Source organism: Bubalus kerabau, chromosome 6 (assembly GCF_029407905.1).
Source record: "Bubalus kerabau isolate K-KA32 ecotype Philippines breed swamp buffalo chromosome 6, PCC_UOA_SB_1v2, whole genome shotgun sequence".
Classification (NCBI taxonomy): domain Eukaryota; kingdom Metazoa; phylum Chordata; class Mammalia; order Artiodactyla; family Bovidae; genus Bubalus; species Bubalus kerabau.
Genome location: NC_073629.1, coordinates 42,589,736 through 42,610,577, shown reverse-complemented (window position 1 = coordinate 42,610,577; position 20,842 = coordinate 42,589,736). Strand labels below are relative to the sequence as shown.

At 38.8% G+C, this 20,842-nt stretch overlaps 1 long non-coding RNA gene across 1 annotated transcript in view; it reads left to right on the top strand.

Moving 5' to 3' along the window:
- LOC129656123 (uncharacterized) overlaps positions 1–20,842 on the top strand; it is a 52,457-nt gene that overhangs the window by 1,042 nt on the left and 30,573 nt on the right. Inside the window, exon 2 of the long non-coding RNA XR_008716206.1 lies at positions 18,873–18,991. This is a non-coding gene — a long non-coding RNA (uncharacterized LOC129656123). The remainder of the gene's footprint in view (positions 1–18,872; positions 18,992–20,842) is intronic.

The following is a 20,842-nucleotide window of genomic DNA, read 5'->3' as shown; positions in this document are numbered from 1 at the left end:
CCCCCAATCCCTCTCAGCATCAGAGTGTTTTCCAATGAGTTAACTCTTCGCATGGGGTGGCCAAAGTACTGGAGTTTCAGCTTCAGCATCAGCCCTTCCAAATAACACCCAGGCTGATCTCCTTTAGGATGGATTTAAACCTGGCCAATTAGCAAAATCACCTGGATATATTTTTTGCCCAGCTTTATTGAAATTTAATTGACATATTGTATAAGTTTAAGGTGTATGATTTGGTTTAATACAGTTATATATTGCAAATGACTACTACTATAGGTTAGCGAAACCTCCATCGTGTCACAAAATTACCATTTCTTCCTTGTGGTGAGAACATTTGAAGTCTACTCTCTGAACAACTTGGAAGTATACAATGCATTCTTGCTAAATGTGATTACAGTGATGGGCATTAGATACACCAGAATTTATTCATCTTCCAACTGGAAGTTTGTACTCATCAACATTTCTCTCACCCTGTCAGCCCATGGTGAACACCATTCTGTTCTTTGTTTCTACAAGTTCAATGTTTTCAGATTCCACATATAATCAGATTCCACATGTAATTCCACAAAGATACCATATAGTATTTATCGTCCTCTGTCTGACAGTTCACTTAGCATAATACCCTCATGTTCCCTCCATATTGTCACAAATAGCAGGATTTCCTTCTTTCTCATGGGTGAATAATATTCCATTGCATGATATCCATTCATCTTTGACAGACATTTAGGTTATTTTCATATCTTGGCTATTGCAACTAATGCTGCAGTAAAAGTGGGATTTCAGATATTCTTTGTTATTCTGTTTTCATTTCCTTTGGATATGTAAGCCTGTGCTCATGCCTAGTCACTCAGTTGTGTCTGACTCTTTGTGACTCCATGGACAGTAACCCACCAGGTTCCTCTGTCCGTGGAATTTTCCAGGCAAGAATACTAGAGCAGGTTGCCATGTCTTTCTAGAGGGGATCTTTCTGACCCAGGGATCAAATTGTGTCTCCTGCATTTCAGGCAGATTCTTCACCACTGAGCCACCTTGGAAGTCCATATTTAAGCCTAGAGATATTTTAAAAGAGAAAAACTATTTGACTAATACTTAAGGATTTTGATTTAGTAGGTGTATTAGTCTGCTGAAAATAAAGTGAAAGTTGCTCAGTTGTGTCCAACTCTTTGTGACCCCACAGCCTGTAGTCCATGGAATTCTCCAGGCCAGAGTACTGGAGTGGGTAGCCTTTCCCTTCTCCACAGGATCTTAGTCTGCTATGGCTACTCTAACCACAAAGTACCACAGACTGGGTGGCTTAAGCAACAGAAATGAATTTTCTCATGATCTGGGGGGGCTAAGAGTCTGAGATCAAAGTATCTGCAGGGTTGATTCTTTCTGAGGTCTTTCTCATTGACTTGTAGATAGCCATCTTCTTCCACTGTTTTCACATCAGCTTTGCTCTCTACCTCTCTGTGTCCTAATCTCCACTTACAAGAACACCAGTCATACTGGTTTAGGGCTCACCTTAATGTCCTATATATCATTACTCACTTCTTTGAAGCCCATATCTCCCAAAACAGTGCATATTGAGGTAGTGATGGTTAGGAATGCAACACATGAATTTCAGGGGGCATAGTGCAGCCTAAAATAGCATTTCTGGGATAGTGCCTAGGAAGCTCCATAAATAATTCTGAAGATTAGTCCAGTTTGGATAGTGTGGACTTAAATCTCTTTTAACATTTCTGATTCTATTAAGGGTAACATGTTTTAAATATTTATGTATTTGGCTGCATCAGGCCTTAGTTGCAGCATGAGGGATCTTCCACTGTGGTACATGGATGCTCTAGTGTGGCACACAAGCTCCAGCGTGTGCAAGCTCAGTAGTTGGAGTGCTTGGACTTAGTTATTCCATGGCATATGGAATCTTAATTCCCCGACCAGGTATCGAACCCACATGCCCTGCATTACAACACGGATTCTTAACCACAGGACAACCAGGGAAGTCCCCAAAAGAGTATGTTTTAAATTAATAATCAAGTGTGCTTTACAAACATGCAAGTAAATACTTGAGAGTTTACCTCTTTGAAAGTTCCCCAGAAAAAGCAAAAGGATAAATAACTAATAAAAACTAAAAGTAGGAACAAGAATTAGTGGACCTAAAGCAGGATTCAGTAAAAAAAAGTGTAATCCCCTGATAAGAAGATCAGAGATTGGCTCTAGGACCTCACCCCAAAATGTAGGTGGGGTATGTTTCTTCTCTTTAATGTGAGGAAGAGAAGTTATAAAGTAGATGCCTCTTGCTCTTTAGGGTTTTCCTCAGTTCTGTGTTTAGTGTGTTTTGTACCATGTAAATTACAGTATCTTAACTCTTGTTCATTTTGTGAAAGTATAAACTATCTTTTAAAAAAATAACGTTTTACTTCTCTTGAAGCTATGAAAACCAACATCGGTGTTCTATTTCTTCATTATTTTGATATTCAGGTTAGGGCAAAATATACACATGAAAATTTTACCTATTTATTTAGTCTATAATAGTTATTACTATTTAATCTATATGTATTATTATTTTTGACAAATCTTTGCTGGAAGGCCAAACCTATTTATGCTTTTTGAGATTATCGAATGCCAACCAAATGATATGTATCTGAAAAGCTTATTTTCTCAACTGTTATTTATTTGTTTTGTCACATTAGAATGATATATGGGCTTGTGTTGTTCCCAGAATCACACATCAAGCCCAGCTATTCATAAGGAAAGAGGACTCTGCATCCTTTACTAGAATAGCTGAACCATTATCCTCCCACATCAGCTTTGTTAGGGAGGCTTTTTTTTTTTTAATTGATGAAATCTAATAAGTGTTTGCTTTCTCCATTGCTTATTCAAAGTCATTGAATATTGTAATTTCTTTCTATTAATCAGTGTTATACCTACATGCATGCTGAATGAACAATGGAAAGGATTAAATGAGGCATGATGTTTACTCTGATGCTTTTGGTGGGAATGTTCATCTTAGGAAGAAATGAACTGAAACCTAAAGCATTCTCCCAAGGAACACCTATTATGCATTCCACTAAATTTGCTTTTTAGTTTTATTTTCCCTTAAGAGAGAGGGTTTCCTCCACCCCTTTGGTCAATCTAGTATGGCACAAGGGTAATGACAAATCTAATAGATTCTGTAAACCACTACTTTTAATGCACAGTGTAATTGAGTCAGAATATAGTGTCTATACTGATGACGTCCCTGATGCTTTAACAGCTGAAATTATGATTAGAAAGATCCAGATAATGCTGAATTCTATTATATTAAGCCACAGTATTATATAGTTTTCCTTCTTGCAGCCTGTCCTTTCTTTTCTTTTGAGTTATGCAGTGCTGTCTTAAATGGTTTAGTACTTCTTTATAACAGAATTCAAAAAACTGCTGAGAGAATTTAACATTTTTGGTAAAACAGATGCAAGCTCAATTTCTCAACTGTCAACAGACAATTTCTTTCCATAGCTTTTATAAAAAAGTGCCTTTTTAAGTAGCACCCTATAGCAACCTTCCTAGACCAGCTGAAATGCGGTGGTGTGAGAGTGGTCCAATGCCCTGTACAAGGAAAGATCATTACCCTAATTGCTATGTGGTGTTTAGAAGATGTATTTTCACTTTTAACATTGTCAAGGGTACAAGGTGAGAAAACACTTTATGGATGGTAGTGAGGAGTGGGAGTTACTCTTAAAAATAATGAATGCCTCCATAACTCAGACCTAGTGAGGTGTGAGTGAAATATGTTGTTTTCTTCCTTTGTGAATAAAGATCATCAATTACTGCTATGGACTAGGACACCTTTATTTGTGACCTAAAGCCATGCAAAATGTAATACTCTAAAACTGTTGGTTTCACCATCTGTCTACTGGGGTATTTGTAATCTGTTTGAAAGGACATTCACTATAACTGTACATGTAATAAATAAAAATAATTTTGTGTTGATGCCATTACTAATAATGTTACAAGTTACCATTTCCTGAGAAGTTCTTTGCTGGTCATTTTGCATATAGTTAAATATAATTCTCATGTGATAGAGTTGAAAAAATTTAGGAAACTTGCTAAATGGACAACAGCTAGCAAGTGGCAGAACCAGGATTTGAACTCTGGTCTTTTCAAAGGCATGATGCTTTATGATACCTCTAGTGAATCTTTTAGAATTATCTATGTTAAGGAAAAACAAACGTGATTACCAATAATTTTAATTTAGAGAGTAATCAATTTACCTAAGTGATTAGAGCAGGACTAAAATGGGTTATCAGAGAAGGCAATGCCACCCCACTCCAGTACTCTTGCTTGGAAAATCCCATGGACGGAGGAGCCTGTTAGGCTGCAATCTGTGGGGTCACTAAGAGTTGGACACGACTGAGTGACTTCACTTTCACTTTTCACTTTCATGCATTGGAGAAGGAAATGGCGGCCCACTCCAGTGTTTTTGCCTGGAGAAACCCAGGGACGGGGGAGCCTAGTGGGCTGCCGTCTATGGGGTCGCACAGAGTCGGACACGACTGAAGCGACTTAGCATAGCATAGCATAGCAAAATGGGTTATATGATTTTGCCTGGATGATGGATCTGAGTGGCATAAGTAGTTATGGTTTCCATTGCTGCTAAGTCGCTTCAGTCGTGTCCGACTCTGTGAGATCCCATAGACGGCAGCCCACCAGGCTCCCCCGTCCCAGGGATTCTCCAGGCAAGAACACTGGAGTGGGTGGCCACTTCCTTCTCCAATGCATGAAAGTGAAAAGTGAAAGTGAAGTCGCTCAGTCATGCCTGACTCTCAGCAACCCCATGGACTGCAGCCTACCAGGCTCCTCCGTCCATGGGATTTTCCAGACAAGAGTTCTGGAGTGGGGTGCCATTGCCTTCCATTACAGGTAGCAAAAGTAGAGTTATATTAAATTAAATGATCTGCAAGCTTATCTAGGGGTGACTAGTTGATTATGGGGTCCCTGGGATTGAAATAGGTAGCCTACTAAAGTCTCACTTGAATTGGAAAACCTAAAACAAACAAAAAAACATTTTAAATCTGGTAAAAAGAGGCTTGTCTTAGACTCCCATGATGGAGAGTCATAGGAATTTTTCATTTCCCAAAACTAAGTCAATTAACAGAACTACGCACTCTTAAAAAAAAAAAAGGCAGAAAAAGAGGAAGGTATGATGTACTTGAGGAAAGTTTCTGTGATAATGTCATAAGATTTTGCTTAAATCTTACACTCAACTTTGCCAAGGTTGCATTCACATATAGAGTAACTGTGTCCGGTGAGTTGAACACAGACATAAAGCCAAAACGAATCAATAGAAACCTCACTTAACTTACTTGCTTGGTCATTCAGAAGGCATATTGGTTTTAAAAAGTTGAAGTAATTTCAGTAGCTTATTCAGAGAGTGACAAATTTTCAGTTGATGTTCCAAATGTTATCTCTTTATTGGAACAGATTAACATTGTCTGTGACATCTCCTACATAGCTCTTGATTTTTATCTATTTCAATATTTAGAGAAAAAAAGAAGCAGTTTTCTTTTACCTTACAAGGAGAGCAATTCATTTTCCTCATCTTATCTCAGGCTCTTGTTAATTCTTCAGATTCAAGAAATAAAATATAGCCTTCAGGCACCCTGATTTTCTATTTCACAGGACACCATATATTCTATTACCTTGATGCCATCATGCTGAGAGAGGACTAGGAGATCAGGGACTATCAGATATTCTAGTGCCTTGATGTGCAGTGTCAGAGGGAGGCAGATGAAAGAGCAAAAAGATATGGGGGCCTCCAGCTCCATTTACCTTTTAATGGACCTACTACTAAGAGACCTGTTAAGATACCCCTTTCAAAGTAAAAGAAGTTGTGCCCTTTATGTAAGATATTTCTGGTAAAATGGCACAAGTTTGGTGGGCCCATTTATATTGGAGAAATGTCTATCAGATTTGAGCCTCTGAATAATTCACTCTATTACCCCAAATGCCAGATTTGAGAGGGCCCTACAACAAACTGTGGGAAATTCTGAAAGAAATGGGAATACCAGACCACCTGACCTGCCTCTTGAGAAATCTGTATGCAGGTCAGGAAGCAACAGTTAGAACTGGACATGGAGCAACAGACTGGTTCCAAATAGGAAAAGGAGTACATCAAGACTGTATATTGTCACCCTGCTTATTTAACTTATATGCAGAGTACATCATGAGAAATGCTGGACTGGAAGAAACACAAGCTGGAATTAAGATTGCTGGGAGAAATATCAATAACCTCACATATGCAGATGACACCACCCTTATGGCAGAAAGTGAAGAGGAACTAAAAAGCCTCTTGATGAAGGTGAAAGAGGAGAATGAAAAAGTTGGCTTAAAACTCAACATTCAGAAAACGAGGATCATGGCATCCGGTACCATCACTTCATGGGAAATAGATGGGGAAACAGTGGAAACAGTGTCAGACTTTATTTTTTTGGGCTCCAAAATCACTGCAGATGGTGACTACAGCCATGAAATTAAAAGATGCTTACTCCTTGGAAGGAAAGTTATGTCCAACCTAGATAGCATATTCAAAAGCAGAGACATTACTTTGCCAACAAAGGTCCATTTAGTCAAGGCTATGGTTTTTCCTGTGGTCATGTATGGATGTGAGAGTCGGACTGTGAAGAAGGCTGAGCACCGAAGAATTGAGTCTTTTGAACTGTGTTGTTGGAGAAGACTCTTGAGAGTCCCTTGGACTGCAAGGAGGTCCAACCAGTCCATTCTAAGGGAGATCAGTCCTGGGTGTTCATTGGAAGGACTGATGCTAAAGCTGAAACTCCAATACTTTGGCCACTTCATGCGAAGAGTTGACTCATTGGAAAAGACTCTGATGCTGGGAGGGATTGGGGGCAGGAGGAGAAGGGGACAACAGAGGATGAGATGGCTGGATGGCATCACTGACTCGATGGACGTGAGTCTGAGTGAACTCCAGGAGTTGGTGATGGACAGGGAGGCCTGGCGTGCTGCGAGTCATGGGGTCGCAAAGAGTCGGACACGACTGAGCGACTGAACTGAACTGAACTGACACTAAGGGAAGCCTCCCAGCAGAACGAAGCTATAGTATAATTTATTTTACTGTTTAGTTCTTATGACTTAGTGGATACAATGGAATTCAAAAAGTGTGTGTAGCCCATTAGGGTGCTTAACAGTGTTAATCACTGTTAGGAGAATTACAACAGAGATTCCTGGAGATTTGGAACAAAACTATGCCTTCTTTGACAAATAACTATTCTTTCTCTCTCTCTTTTAAAAAATATTTATTTATTTATTTGGTGTGCAGGATCTTTTAGTTGCAGCATGTGCAATTTGAATTGCAGCATATGGCATCTAGCTCCCTGACCAGGGTTTGAGCTCTGGCCCCTTGCATTGGGCGTGCAGAGTCTTAGACATTGGACTGCCAGGGAAATCCCTTTATTCTTATTAGTAGCTTCTAGTAGAGTTTAAGGGCTTCCCTGGTGGCTCAGACAGCAAAGAATCTGCCTGCAATGCAGGAGACCTGGGTTCGATCCCTGGGTTGGGCAGATCGCCTGGAGGAAGGCATGGCAACCCACTCTGGTATTCCTGCCTGGAGAATCCCCATGGACAGAGGAGCCTGGTGGGCTACAGTCCAAGTGGTTGCAAAGGATCAGACATGACTGAACATCTAAGCACAGTAGAGTTTAAACAATTGGCTATTGGCCATATGTGAGCTGTACCTTATCATGAATCTGGATAACTTGGTGAGCCAAACTACCAAGAAGAAAAATTCAGCATGCCAACAGTACTTTATTCAAGTGATTATTAAAATCTCTCACTTTATGATAGATCATTCTCAGATGGAAGACAGAAATGCTTTGCTACTTTCCATTAGAGTTAATATACAGGTTGGAGAGAACCCGCCTGGGAGTCAGTTTAGAGGAGAGTGACATCAGTAGGTCACATGCAGAGAATTAATTCTTATGGAAACAAAGAAGAGACAGCGAGCTTTCAAAAGTCAGACACACACATATTATGAGGGTACAGTTTCATGCTCTCCATGGGCAGTGCAAACTTAGGGCTGTGGGGGTGACAGTGGAGCCTTACTGCAGCCTTCAGTTGGTATATAGTTGGATAATTCTTCCTGGCTATATAGTCTGCAGGCCAGATATCTCTAGCCTTCCTTCATAATTTAAGAGTGGCCTCATAACCCTTAATACATTCTTCTTCTGTATATATTGGATGGAATGGGTTCTGTTTCTTACAGCTAAAAATGATTCCTGATACATGGATATTTGCAGTAACCAAAGAGAGGAATGTAGGCAATGATCTGGTCAGTCACATAGAAGAAGTGATATATATATGCTGCTGCTAAATCGCTTCAGTCGTGTCCGACTCTGTGCGACCCCAGAGACAGCAGCCCAACAGGCTCCCCTGTCCCTGGGATTCTCCAGGCAAGAACACTGGAGTGGGTTGCCATTTCCTTCTCCAATGCAGGAAAGTGAAAAGTGAAAGTGAAGTCGCTCAGTCATGTCTGACTCTTAGCGACCCCATGGACTGCAGCCTACCAGGCTCCTCTGCCCATGGGATTTTCTAGGCAAGAGTACTGGAGTGGGTTGCCATTGTCTTCTCCGAGATATATATATATATATATATATATATATATTTTAAACAACCCACTCAGTTTTAAAAAGATAGAGCAATCTCACCCAAGTCTGAACTCATGCAGTTAAAGTTATTTCTTCCTCAGCCATAAGATATACAAATCTGTGCAGTTTAAGAAAATATCATACATGAACTCTTAATTTACAAAACAGATATATTAAAAGATCTCCCTTTTTTAGTTTACCAAAAGATTTATTATATCAAAGAATTAACTGTGTATTTTACCTAAACTGGCCAGTTCCCCATTTACTTACTACATTGTCATTTATTAAAGAATTCTGTTTTTAAAGAGTTCTTCAAGACCATGTCTACTACATAAATAGAGATTTGCTTTTATTTAAGCACAAAAATTTGAATGGTTGGTTGGGGAGTTGTGAGATCACCAGTCCCCATGGACTAACAAACGATTCTAACCATCACTTTCAAAATTGAAATGCTTTTTAAAATAGTAACATTACAAAGAATGTATACCATTGAGGAATATGTTTATTATGTAGGGCTTTTAAATTAAGACAATAAAACACATATCTAACTAACAAGTTCACCAGTACAAAACAGCATGCCTCTCAATTCCTGAACGTTTTGGCATTAATGTGGCTAGCTATTGATTTTGTAGAGTCACCATAATCCGTTTTTCTAGTTATTTTTTCAGCTGTAAATTTTAAAAATCTCTTTTGGGAGGACTTATGATACTATACAGGTAGGTTTTATAGTGATGATGGTTCAGTAATCGTGCCTGCATCAGATATGTGTGCATGTCATACTGTGTGGCTCCACACTTGTAAATACCCCTAAATCCCTTTTAGGTTCACAAGTTCACAGTGGATGTTGAACACCTATTAGATATTTAAGAGCATCGTAAAAAGACTAGTTCTGGAGGGTTGTGCTTATGCTCGGAGTAGATCTCCTTCCCAGCAAGTCAAAAGCCCACTAAAAGGATTTGATCTCAGCCTCTGTTAGATGTTTGCTTTCCTATTAGAGAGCTCATCTTATAGCTGTAACATGGGTAGTTGTCTCTTTAATTACTAGGAACTTGACTGTATAAGAACTTCAGGAGCAGAACTTGGTGAATAATATTTAACCTGATGATAAATATTCATCAGAGTTTTCACAATTGAAAAGATTTAGTTTTTTCAAGATAGCTGAAAAAATGTTAGAACCGTATCTTTTAAAGCTTTTCAAGACATACTAGATTTCAGATTATATAATAAGCTCTGCTATTTAAGTTCTGTCTTTCAAGTAAAGCACTGGATCTTATAAAGCCCAGGAATATTCTTTTTTCATAAATGGGATCTCATGAAATTTTGGCTCAAATATTTGTGTGTGTATGCTTAGTCACTCAGTATGTCTGCCAGGCTCCTCTGTTCATGGAATTTTTCAGGCAAGAATATTGGAGAAGGTTGCCAGTTCCTACTCCATGGGATATTCTGGAACCAGGGATTCAACCATGCCTCTTATGTCTCTTGCACTTGCAGGCAGATTCTTTACCACTGAGCCACCTGGGAAGCTCAAATATTTGTAGGCTATACTTTACAGAGTTTTACTGTATCAGAGCAGCAATAGTAAATGGCTTGCTTGATATATTCAGTTATTAGTATTCTCAATATCACTTAAACCTTCAAATCCTAACCCTCAGTTGATAGTTTCCTAAATGGCTTTAATTAACTAGCTTTCTCAGCTAACCAAAGGTTAGTGGAAAATTTTAAGGAAGAGCTCAAGTACAAATATTGGGTTTCATTGGTGTGGAAAAATTGGAATTGGGATTATCAAATGTGTTTAGTCTGATTTTGATGATAGGAAAAGCTGAAGATTAGTAGTTTTGTCTTCATGCCATTTGATCTGGCCAAAAAGCAATGTACTTGAGACTGAAAGGTTTCATATTTTGTAGATATGGATGTGGTTATGGTAACTACTCAATTATCCTAGTACATATATGTCATTTTACCTCTCAGATGATCAGAAACAAGATGTGTTTCATTTATATACTCCATGATATTTCCATGAATAAAATGCTGTAGGTGTTTTCTAATGGTACAAACCATCTATGTATCTGTTTTAGATTCTTCATAAGCCTCTGGGATCAACTTCACATGAACTTATGCTTGCAAAGGAAGGATGTCAAAATTTTCAGGGTTGAAACCATTCACATCAGGTGACCAAAATACTGGAGCTTCAACTTCAGCATCATTCCTTACAATGAGTAGTCCAGGTTGATTTCCCTTAGGGTTGACTGGTTTGATCTCTTTGCTATCCAAGGGACTCTCAGGAGTCTTCTCCAGCACCACAGTTCAAAGGCATAGATTCTCTGGCACTCTGCCTTCTTCTCTGCCTCCCTTTAAGATACAGATCAGGAAATATATCTTTTAGCATATATCCTCTGGTGTGCCTGACTTAATTAAGTGCCCCTCCTTTGCATATCTATGGAACCCTGTGTACAGCCTTACCATTGCATTACCTTAATATCATATGCTCACGTATTTGTCTTGCCTTGTACCCTTTCCCAACTTCTATTTCTAAACCAAGTCTAACTCATGGTAGCTGCTCAATAAGTGTTTACCAAAGTGAATTAAACATTTCTTCCCTTCCTCTGCTTTGTTCATCTACCTTTCTTTTTCCTCATTCTTTGTGCTCCTGGTTGCTGATTGGTCTATTTGTGTTGACTCTGCCTTCTTACTGTATAAAGCTCCAACTTTATGTGTATCTCCTCCCTTCACATCTCTCTCTCAGTGTGATGACTTCATTACAACTAGGCACTCTTATAGTCAGATGAAGAATATTGGAACAGTTTTGATTTTGGAATGTTTTCGTAAATGAAAAATGTAGATCAAGACCGCCTTAAAGGCTAACTCCTTTAACCTGCTTAAAGAAGCTTGTCCTGTTTTTTAATTGCTAATGACCTGTCCTTTTAGGGTCCTCACAGGCAGCCTGAGGCAATCTATATAAAGATGAGATCATATATTGGAAGGATCTATGGGAAGTCTTTTCAAATTAGAAAGTTCTTGTTCTAGACCTAGGAGTCATGTTGTATTCGCTTTAACAAATGTGAAAATAAAGACCTAACAATTGCCATAAAAAGTTTAGGTTTAAGATATATAGTTAGCCTGTGTTTCTTGTGAAATCAGAACCTGGTTTGAATGAAAGAGGACTTTCAATTTTGAAACGGTTATTATACATGACATGTTCATTGTCAACCACATATCCCTCTCAATCTGTGCCTTAAAGCCTAATATTTTGTAAAATTTTAGAATTTTGTAAAATTTGTATAACAAACTCAGATTTTTAAAATTTACCTTTGTGAGTTTTTTCTTCTCCAACCACCCCCATCTGCACAAATTTTCCTAAATGATAAGCACTCACAGACATTTGACCTACATCATGGACAATTAGGTTTTCCTGCTGGCTCCGCAGTAAAGAATCCGCCTGCAATGTAGGAGCCGCAGGAGACATGGGTTCGATTGCAGGGTCAGGAAGATCCCCTGGAGGAGGCAATGGCAACCCACTCCAGTATTCTTGCCTGGAGAGTCTCATGGATAAAGGAGCTACAGTCCATGGGGTCTCAGAGTTAGACATGACTGAAGGGACTTCGTAGTAGCATGGACAATATCTCTCAATAGTGAGCTGATGAATATTTTACAAATGCAGTGTGTTGTAAATTTAAGCAATCTTTAACTGAATGGGTATTTCAACTCCTCAAGTTATTAGTCAAGCAGTGCACATTCAAAACGTCACACTCTAGGAGTACATTAATAATTCAAGTTTGTACCTTGTATCCAAATCAGTATTTTACATTGGAGAATGACTTCTTTGTGAACACATCACTGGATTTTCAAGTCACTGTGAAATATTTTGATTTCTGGAATCAAGACATTGATCCCAGCTGATTTCTCTTTTGAACGTATTTTGTCTTTGTCGGTAGCTTTATTGCATAGCAGAAGTAGATTGGAGAAGGAAATGTCAACCCACTCCAGTGTTCTTGCCTGGAGAATCCCAGGGACAGAGGAGCCTGGTGGGCTGCCGTCTATGGGGTCGCACAGAGTAGGACATGACTGAAGCGACTTAGCAGCAGTAGCAGCAGAAGTAGATTGCCCTGGTATGAAAAATTCTCTCTGTAATTTTGACTTGTAAGCAAGTCTTTTTTTAAAAATAAGATTTCTCTGAACTGTTATACTTTTCTTAAGCCCTAAGAATTCTGAAATTTAAATGTTAAATTAACATCCATTTTAACATGAGGGAGACCAGGTATGCACATGCTCTTCCTTCCCTTCTGTAGTTCTGGAAGACATGCTCCTGAATTTGCGTAGTAAGGCCAACCCCTCCAATTTCAGCCAATCTACTCACACACTTGGTTCCCCCAGGAATCCTTTTCTTTCCTGAACTGTCTCTCTCCTGAATCATTTCAATCAGTAAGTGAACACAATCATTCATATCCATCTTAAAAAACAAAAATCTACCAAACAACCAAAATAGAGACCTTCACTCCACAGGATCTTTAGTTTTGCAACCACCCATCTATCTGTGACTTTGGAGCAAAATGTTTCCAACAGTTATGGCTGTCTCTATGGACTTTCTATTCTCTTGTCAACCCTCTTGCCCACATATGATAATTTATTTGTATTGTGGGTTGTGATTAATAATCTTCTTGTATGCACGCTCTTTGGTCTCTAACTTTGTAGTCTCTCGCCCACTCTGTTTCTGGGAGGACTTGGCCTTGCCTTTGCCTATAGCATATGAGAGAAGTGATGGAGTGCCAGTTTTCAGTCAATGTTTCAGGAAGCCTTGTGTCCTTCTGCTTTCCTTTTCTTGGAAGACTGCCACCATTCTGAAAGCATGCCAGGACAGTCCTTTGGGAGGTTAAGAAACCCTGCAAAACAGAGATGAGTCATTGTCCTTGTTATACTTGAGGATATTCTAGAGCAACTGACCTCTAGGATACCTACTGGTTAATTGCAGTCACATGACCTAACCCTGTTGAGATCAGCTGAGACTGGTCCAGAGGAGCAGTAGACTTTAAGAAATAATAGTTGTTATTTTAAGCCACTGAGTTCTGTAATGGTTTATCAGACAGCAATAGCTAAGCTTCCATATTCCACTGATCTGGCTTTAATTGTCACCACATTCTGAAAGTGACCTTGTGCTTATCAAAGTCAGCAGGGCCCTCTAATTCACCACATCCTAGAGTCAATTATCTGACAAAATTTTCCATTTTTGAAATTCTTCTCTAAGCCTTCATGATATCCTGTTTACTTGGCTTCCTGCTACATCACTGAGGTTCTTCCTCAGTCTCCCTTGCTTCTTTCCTCTTCTGCCAGATCTTTACATATTGGAAACCACTGGGCTCTGAGTGTATCCTCATTGCCTTTATAAAAATATTTTTTCCTTTAACAATATAATTCAGTTCCATGTATTTAAATACTATCTATGTGATGATAACTCTCATTATAAATCCCCCTTTCTATATCTTTTCTCTGAATTCTAGACTCATATTTCTAGAAGCTTGTGTAGCATCTTTCAGTTCAGTTCAGTCTCTCAGTCATGTCTGACTCTTTGTGACCCCATGAATTACAGCACACCAGGCCTCCCTGTCCATCACCATCTCCTGGAGTTCACTCAAACTCATGTCCGTCGAGTCGGTGATGCCATCCAGCCATCTCATCCTCTGTTGTCCCCTCTTCCTCCTGTCCCCAATCCCTCCCAGCATCAGAGTCTTTTCCAATGAGTCAACTCTTTGCATGAGGTGGCCAAAGTACTGGAGTTTCAGCTTTAGCATCATTCCTTCCAAAGAAATCCCAGGGCTGATTTCCTTTAGAATGTACTGGTTGGATCTCCTTGCAGTCCAAGGGACTCTCAAGAGTCTTCTCCAGCACCACAGTTCAAAAGCATCAATTCTTCAGTGCTCAGCCTTCTTCACAGTCCAACTCTCACATCCATACATGACCACAGGAAAAACCATAGCCTTGACTAGACGAACCTTTGTTGGCAAAGTAATGTCTCTGCTTTTCAATATGCTATCTAGGTTGGTCCTAACTTTTCTTCCAAGGAGTAAGCATCTTTACAGATACATAATAGAATTACAATTTTAACATAGCAAAGATAGCTCTTTATTTTTTAATCTTCCAATTCTTCTTTAGTTTCTTTAAGGGTCTTATCTTTATCATCCCACTCAAGCCAAAAACCCAATTCACAAGTATATTGCTAGCTCTACTTCCAAAATTCACCATGAATGTGATCATATACATTCTGACAATTCTTACAGGTATAGTCTGACCAATCCTCATGTCTTATTTGCTCAAATTCAGTTGCCTCTTAATTGATTTCCCTGCTTTCATTCTTAATCTATAGTCAGGTCTCTTCACAGTAGCTTGAACAGTTTTTTAAGTCTAATCTAATGACATCATTACTTTGCTTAGACTCCTGTAGTGAATTTCCATGCCAGTGGGGAAAAAAAAATTCCAAACTTCTTACCTTATTTTCTAAAACCCTCTCTGATCTGTCTAGAGCTATCTTCTCATATTTGACCACTTTCATTTTTTTTTTTTTTTTTTTGCTATTCTCTTTTTCTTGTTCAGTTTCTCAGTCATGTCTGACTCTTTGCAACCTCATGGACTGCAGCACACCAGGCTTCCCTGTCCTTCACCATCTCCCAGAGCTTGACCAAACTCATGTCCATTGAGTTGGTGTTTCCATTCAACCATCTCATCCTCGGCCATCCCCATCTCCTCCTGCTTTCAATCTTTCCCAGCATCAGGGTGCTTTCCAATGAATCGGCTCTTCACATCAGATAGCCAAAGTACTGGAGCTTCAGCTTCAGCATCAGTTCCTCCAATGAATATTCATTTACTCCAAGTTCCCCTCTGTCTTTGAGCCTCTGTACTTGCTGTTCCTACTTCCTGGAATTTTCTTTACTATGTATTTCATAGTTGGTACTTTTTTCAACATTCCAGTCAGATTAAAATGTCATATTTTCAATTTTAACTTTAATTATAATATTTAATAATTACATTGATTTATTATTCACTTTGCCTTGGACAGTGATGTTAATTTCTGATAGTCTTTGTAGCAGTTCTTAGGAACTCATTTTTTTACACTTATCATAATAAAAAACAATGTTCTATTTTTTATGAAAAAAATTTATTTTAATAATAGGTTTTGAGGGTCATCCTTGCTCAAATAGCTTGCTTCTATAGTCCCCAATTCATTCTCTAACATACCACCTTTATTAATTTTCTTTATAGCACTTATTTATCTTCTAGTTTTTATGTAAAAGCAGCTTATTTATTCATTTCTTACGTGGTTAATGTCAGACTTTCTCCATCAGAGTTCAGCATTCCTGAAAGTAGACTCTTGCTTGCCTTGTGAACTGCTGTCTACTCCATGCCCAAGACAGTACCTGGTGCTGAGTGGGTGTTCAGTAAGGATGTGCTGAAAGAATGAATGCAACTGAAGTGGAATACTACTGATGAATGCATCAAAATATTGGATCTTGTTCTTAGATCAAAAATATTGACAAGTACCCATGATATATTTCCAAATCCTTAGAGCCTTTAAATGTGTAAAAATAAGGTACTACAATGGATTGAACTTGTGAAATCTCTTTATTAATGGCATTGATCTGGTCATTGACTTAGCTTCTGTATTAGCCAGCAGAAAGGCACTGATGTGAAAATACATGTATCCATTGCCCTGGAAGCTGGCCTTTCACTAAATTAACTTTCCAAATGCCATGCTCTAAGTTAGACTGATTTGCAACATATGAAGTTAAATTGTGTCATGAATGCGCTACACTTTTCAGGTTTGCATGTCTGTGATGTACCAAGGAGGTGCTACATACAATGAAAGATTTTATTTAGGAATGAAAATTTATGTTTTCAAATGAGAAATGTTCCTGTCATAGAAATATTAAAAAAGTATCCTTTAAGATTCAATTTAAGCATTACCGTTTCTGGCAAGCATTCCTTATCTTTTAGGAAATGCCAGTCACATCTTCTTCTTGGGTATCTAACGGCTGAGAGCATTGACTGCATTGAAATTTTAATTGCTGATTGAAGAGACTGCTTTTTCCCACTAAACCTTGAGGTCCTTCAAACAGATCTCATACCTTCTTCTTGAATGCAGATCATGATTTTGGCATCTTTAGTCAGTTTGTAAAATAAAGTAAGTTCCTGCAAATGTTTATTGATTTGAATGAAATAACTATCATTTATGATATTTAACATGTATATTGGGTTGAATTGCTACTTAATCATTTTATGTGAATATCTAAGCTTGCCTTCAGAATGTGAAACTTTGGAGGGTAGAAACAATGTATTATTGTTGTTCAGTTGCTCAGTTGTGTCTGATACTTTACCACCCCATAAACTGCAGCATGCCAGGCTTTCCTGTCCATGACCAGCTCCGGGAGTTTGCTCAAACTCATGTCCATTGAGTCGATGATGCCATCCAACCATGTCATCCTCTGTCATCCTCTTCTCCTCCTGTCTTCTATCTTTCCCATCATCAGGGTTTCTCTTTATTTCTCTTAGAAAATAGGACACTACTCTGCATATGGTAGTGATGCTCTCTCCTCCACTAGATTTGGGATCTACCCAGACTAACTACCTCCTCTGGGATTAGGGGAGTTGGTAGCCAACTTTTTACTTATGGTTCTGCATTAAGTCTCTATCTTGACTGCTGTCTTGGTCAGTTCAGTTCAATTGCTCAGTCGTGTCAAACTCTTTGCGACCCCATGAACTGCAGCACGCCAGGCCTCCCTGTCTATCACCAACTCCTGGAGTTCACTCAAACTCATGTCCATTGAGTTGGTGATGCCATCCAGCCATCTCATCCTCTGTCGTCCCCTTCTCCTCCTGCCCCCAATCCCTCCCAGCATCAGGGTCTTTTCCAATGAGCCAGCTCTTCGCATGAGGTGGCCAAAGTATTGGAGTTTCAGCTTTAGCATCAGTCCTTCCAATGAACACCCAGGACTGATCTCCTTTAGAATGGACTGGTTGGACCTCCTTGCAGTCCAAGGGACTCTCAAGAGTCTTCTCCAACACCACAGTTCAAAAGCATCAATTCTTTGGTGCTCATCTTTCTTTACAGTCCAACTCTCACATCCATACATGACTACTGGAAAAACCATAGCCTTGACTAAACGGACCTTTGTTGGCAAAGTAATGTCTCTGCTTTTCAATATGCTATCTAGGTTGGTCATAACTCTCCTTCCAAGGAGTAAGTGTCTTTTAATTTCATGGCTGCAATCACCATCTGCAGTGATTTAGGAGCCCAAAGAGATAAAGTCTGACACTGTTTCCACTGTTTCCCCATCTATTTCCCATGAAGTGATGGGACCAGATGCCATGATCTTAGTTTTCTGAATGTTGAGCTTCAAGCCAACTTTTTCACTCTCCTCTTTCACTTTCATCAAGAGGCTTTTGAGTTCCTCTTCACTTTCTGCCATAAAGGTGATGTCATCTGCATATCTGAGGTTATTGATATTTCTCCTGGCAATCTTGATTCCAGCTTGTGCTTCTTCCAGCCCAGTGTTTCTCATGATGTACTCTGCATAGGAGTTAAATAAGCAGGGTGAGAATATACAGCCTTGACCTCAGCTGACTGGAAAATATGAAAACTTCACAAGCTTTTAAGAGGAAGCATAGTTAGTATAGTTTCATGACTTTGGGCATTTTACTTAATCTCATTTTTTAATTGGTACCTAACTCATAGAGTTCTTACAAGGATCACATAAATTAGCATATACAAAGTACATGACATGTCCTAAATGTCTGGTTCATATTAGATTATAAAATTATTAGGTATTATTAATAATAGAAATAATGTTTTTATTCTTACTGCATTATTATTATTACTCTTTTCTGAGACCTACATCAGAGATCAATCTTTACCTCCTATTTTCCACTTTGCTTAGGCCACCAGATCTGGGGCCTAAAATGTCAGACTGAGCCAACAGATTCTAGGAGAATGTTCAAACTGGGTAGAGTTTTCATCAATCTATGTTAGACTAATGGAAATATTTCTTTACTCCTCCCACTGAGGGTTCTACATTCAATCATGAGCAAGCACCTTTAAAAATGACACCTTTGTGTGTTCTTTCCTCTATTTTGATTTTATGTATCAGACATACAATTTGGTTTGGGAGGGCACTAGCTGTGAGTTAGAAGGTTAAAGTAGCACCTAGTCAATAAATAAAAACACTCGCTGAGGGAAATACATTTTATTTGTGTTGATGTTTTCCCTCACAGAAGGAAATCCAGTGGAATGAGCTGGCTCTTCAGGAATAAATCAGTAGAAAGAAGGTACAACTTATGAGAAAAGCAAGTAATGGATTGGGAGCTGTGGTAAGCAGGTTTCTGAACCTGAGGTAAGAAATCTTCTTAGGTACCTTGGGTGTAAATCTCCAAAATATATAAGAGCTAAACTAACTGATTTGAAAACCCAAGAAGTAAGTTTTTAATCACACAAGACTAAACTAGGAAAAGGCAATGGGGATTTCAAAATTTTGAAAATTTTAAATAAATTCTACCAAGATCTTAGGGAGCACAAAATAAAGTGTTTTTCAGGTATTCTTTCTTACAGTTAAAATTAATAGTTCTGTGATTATTTTAGTCCTTACTGAGGAAGCAGACAGTGTAACTTTCTTTTCTTTTTTTTACTTTCCTTTCTTTTCAATTTTACTGTTTTCTCAGAGAATTTCTATACATCAGTTCAGTTCAATCACTCAGTCATGTCCGACTCTTTGTGACCCCATGGACTGCAGCACGCCAGGCTTTCTGTCCATTACCAACTCCTGGAGCTTGGTCAAACTCATGTCCATTGAGCTGGTGATGCCATTTAACCATCTCACCCTCTGTCATCCCCATCTCCTTCCACCTTCAATCATTCCCAGCATCAGGGTCTTTTCCAATGAGTCAGTTCTTTGCATCAGGTGGCCAAAGTATTGGAGTTTCAGCTTCAACATCAGTCTTTCCAATGAATATTCAGGACTGATTTCCTTTAGGATGGGCTGGCTGGATCACCTTGTAGTCCAAGGGACTCTCAAGAGTCTTCTCCAACACCACAGTTCAAAAGCATCAATTGTTCAGTGCTGAGTTCTTTATAGCCCAACTCTCATATCCATACATGACTACTGGCAAAATAATAGTTTTGACTAGATGGACCTTTGTTGGCAAAGTAATGTCTCTGATTTTAATATGCTTTCTAGTTTGGTTATAGCTTTTCTTCCAAGGAGCAAGCATCTTTTAATTTCTGTACATAAGCCTTTACAATCCATTGATTATTCAATTCTTACTGGAGTGAATCAGTATATTCAACATATTGTGGCAGTTTGATATCTGATTCCTCTGCCTTTTCTAAATCCAGCTTGGACATCTGGAAGTTCACAGCTCATATACTGTTGAAGTCTGGCTTGGAGAATTTTGAGCATTACTTTGCTAGTGTGTGAAATGAGTGCAATTGTGTATTAGTCTGAGCATTCTTTGGCATTGCCTTTCTTTGAGATTGCAATGAAAACTGACCTTTTCCAGTCCTGTGGCCACTGCTGAATTTTCCAAATTTGCTAGCATATTAAGTGCAGCACTTTTACAGCATCATCTTTTAGGATTTGAAACAGCTCAACTGGAGTTCCATCACCTCCACTAGCTTTGTTCATAGTGGTGCTTTCTAAGGCCCACTTGACTTCACATTCCAGGATGTCTTGCTCTAGATGAGTAATCACACCATCATGATTATCTGGGTCATGAGGATTTTTTATTTATAATTCTTATGTGTTTTTTGCCACCTATTCTTACGTTATCGTGTTAGTTTCATATTATTAATTAGTCCATGCTTTCTGAAGTTTAAAGTTTATAGTTTTATATATAAGGCTTTTATATTTATATAACATTAACATTTATTTGAGAGTGTGGGAGAGAGTTTGGGTGTCAGAGGACCTATCTAAACACACTGTTTAGGCTGAGCTTATTGTACTCTTAAGTATATGCATACAGTCCTGTGAGACTAATATCAGCGGTAATTTTACTCCAGGGAAGTAAAATAAGGCTTAGAGAAGTGAATGATTTGGCTGAAGCCAACCAGTTAATAAGTTGCAGAGTTAAAATTAGAACCCAACTCTTTTGATACTTAATCCAGTACTTTTGTTACTACATCATGTAGTCTGTGAGGTAAGACTGGTCCCAGAGTTGGTGATAACTCCTGATGCACAGCAGGAAGGTGC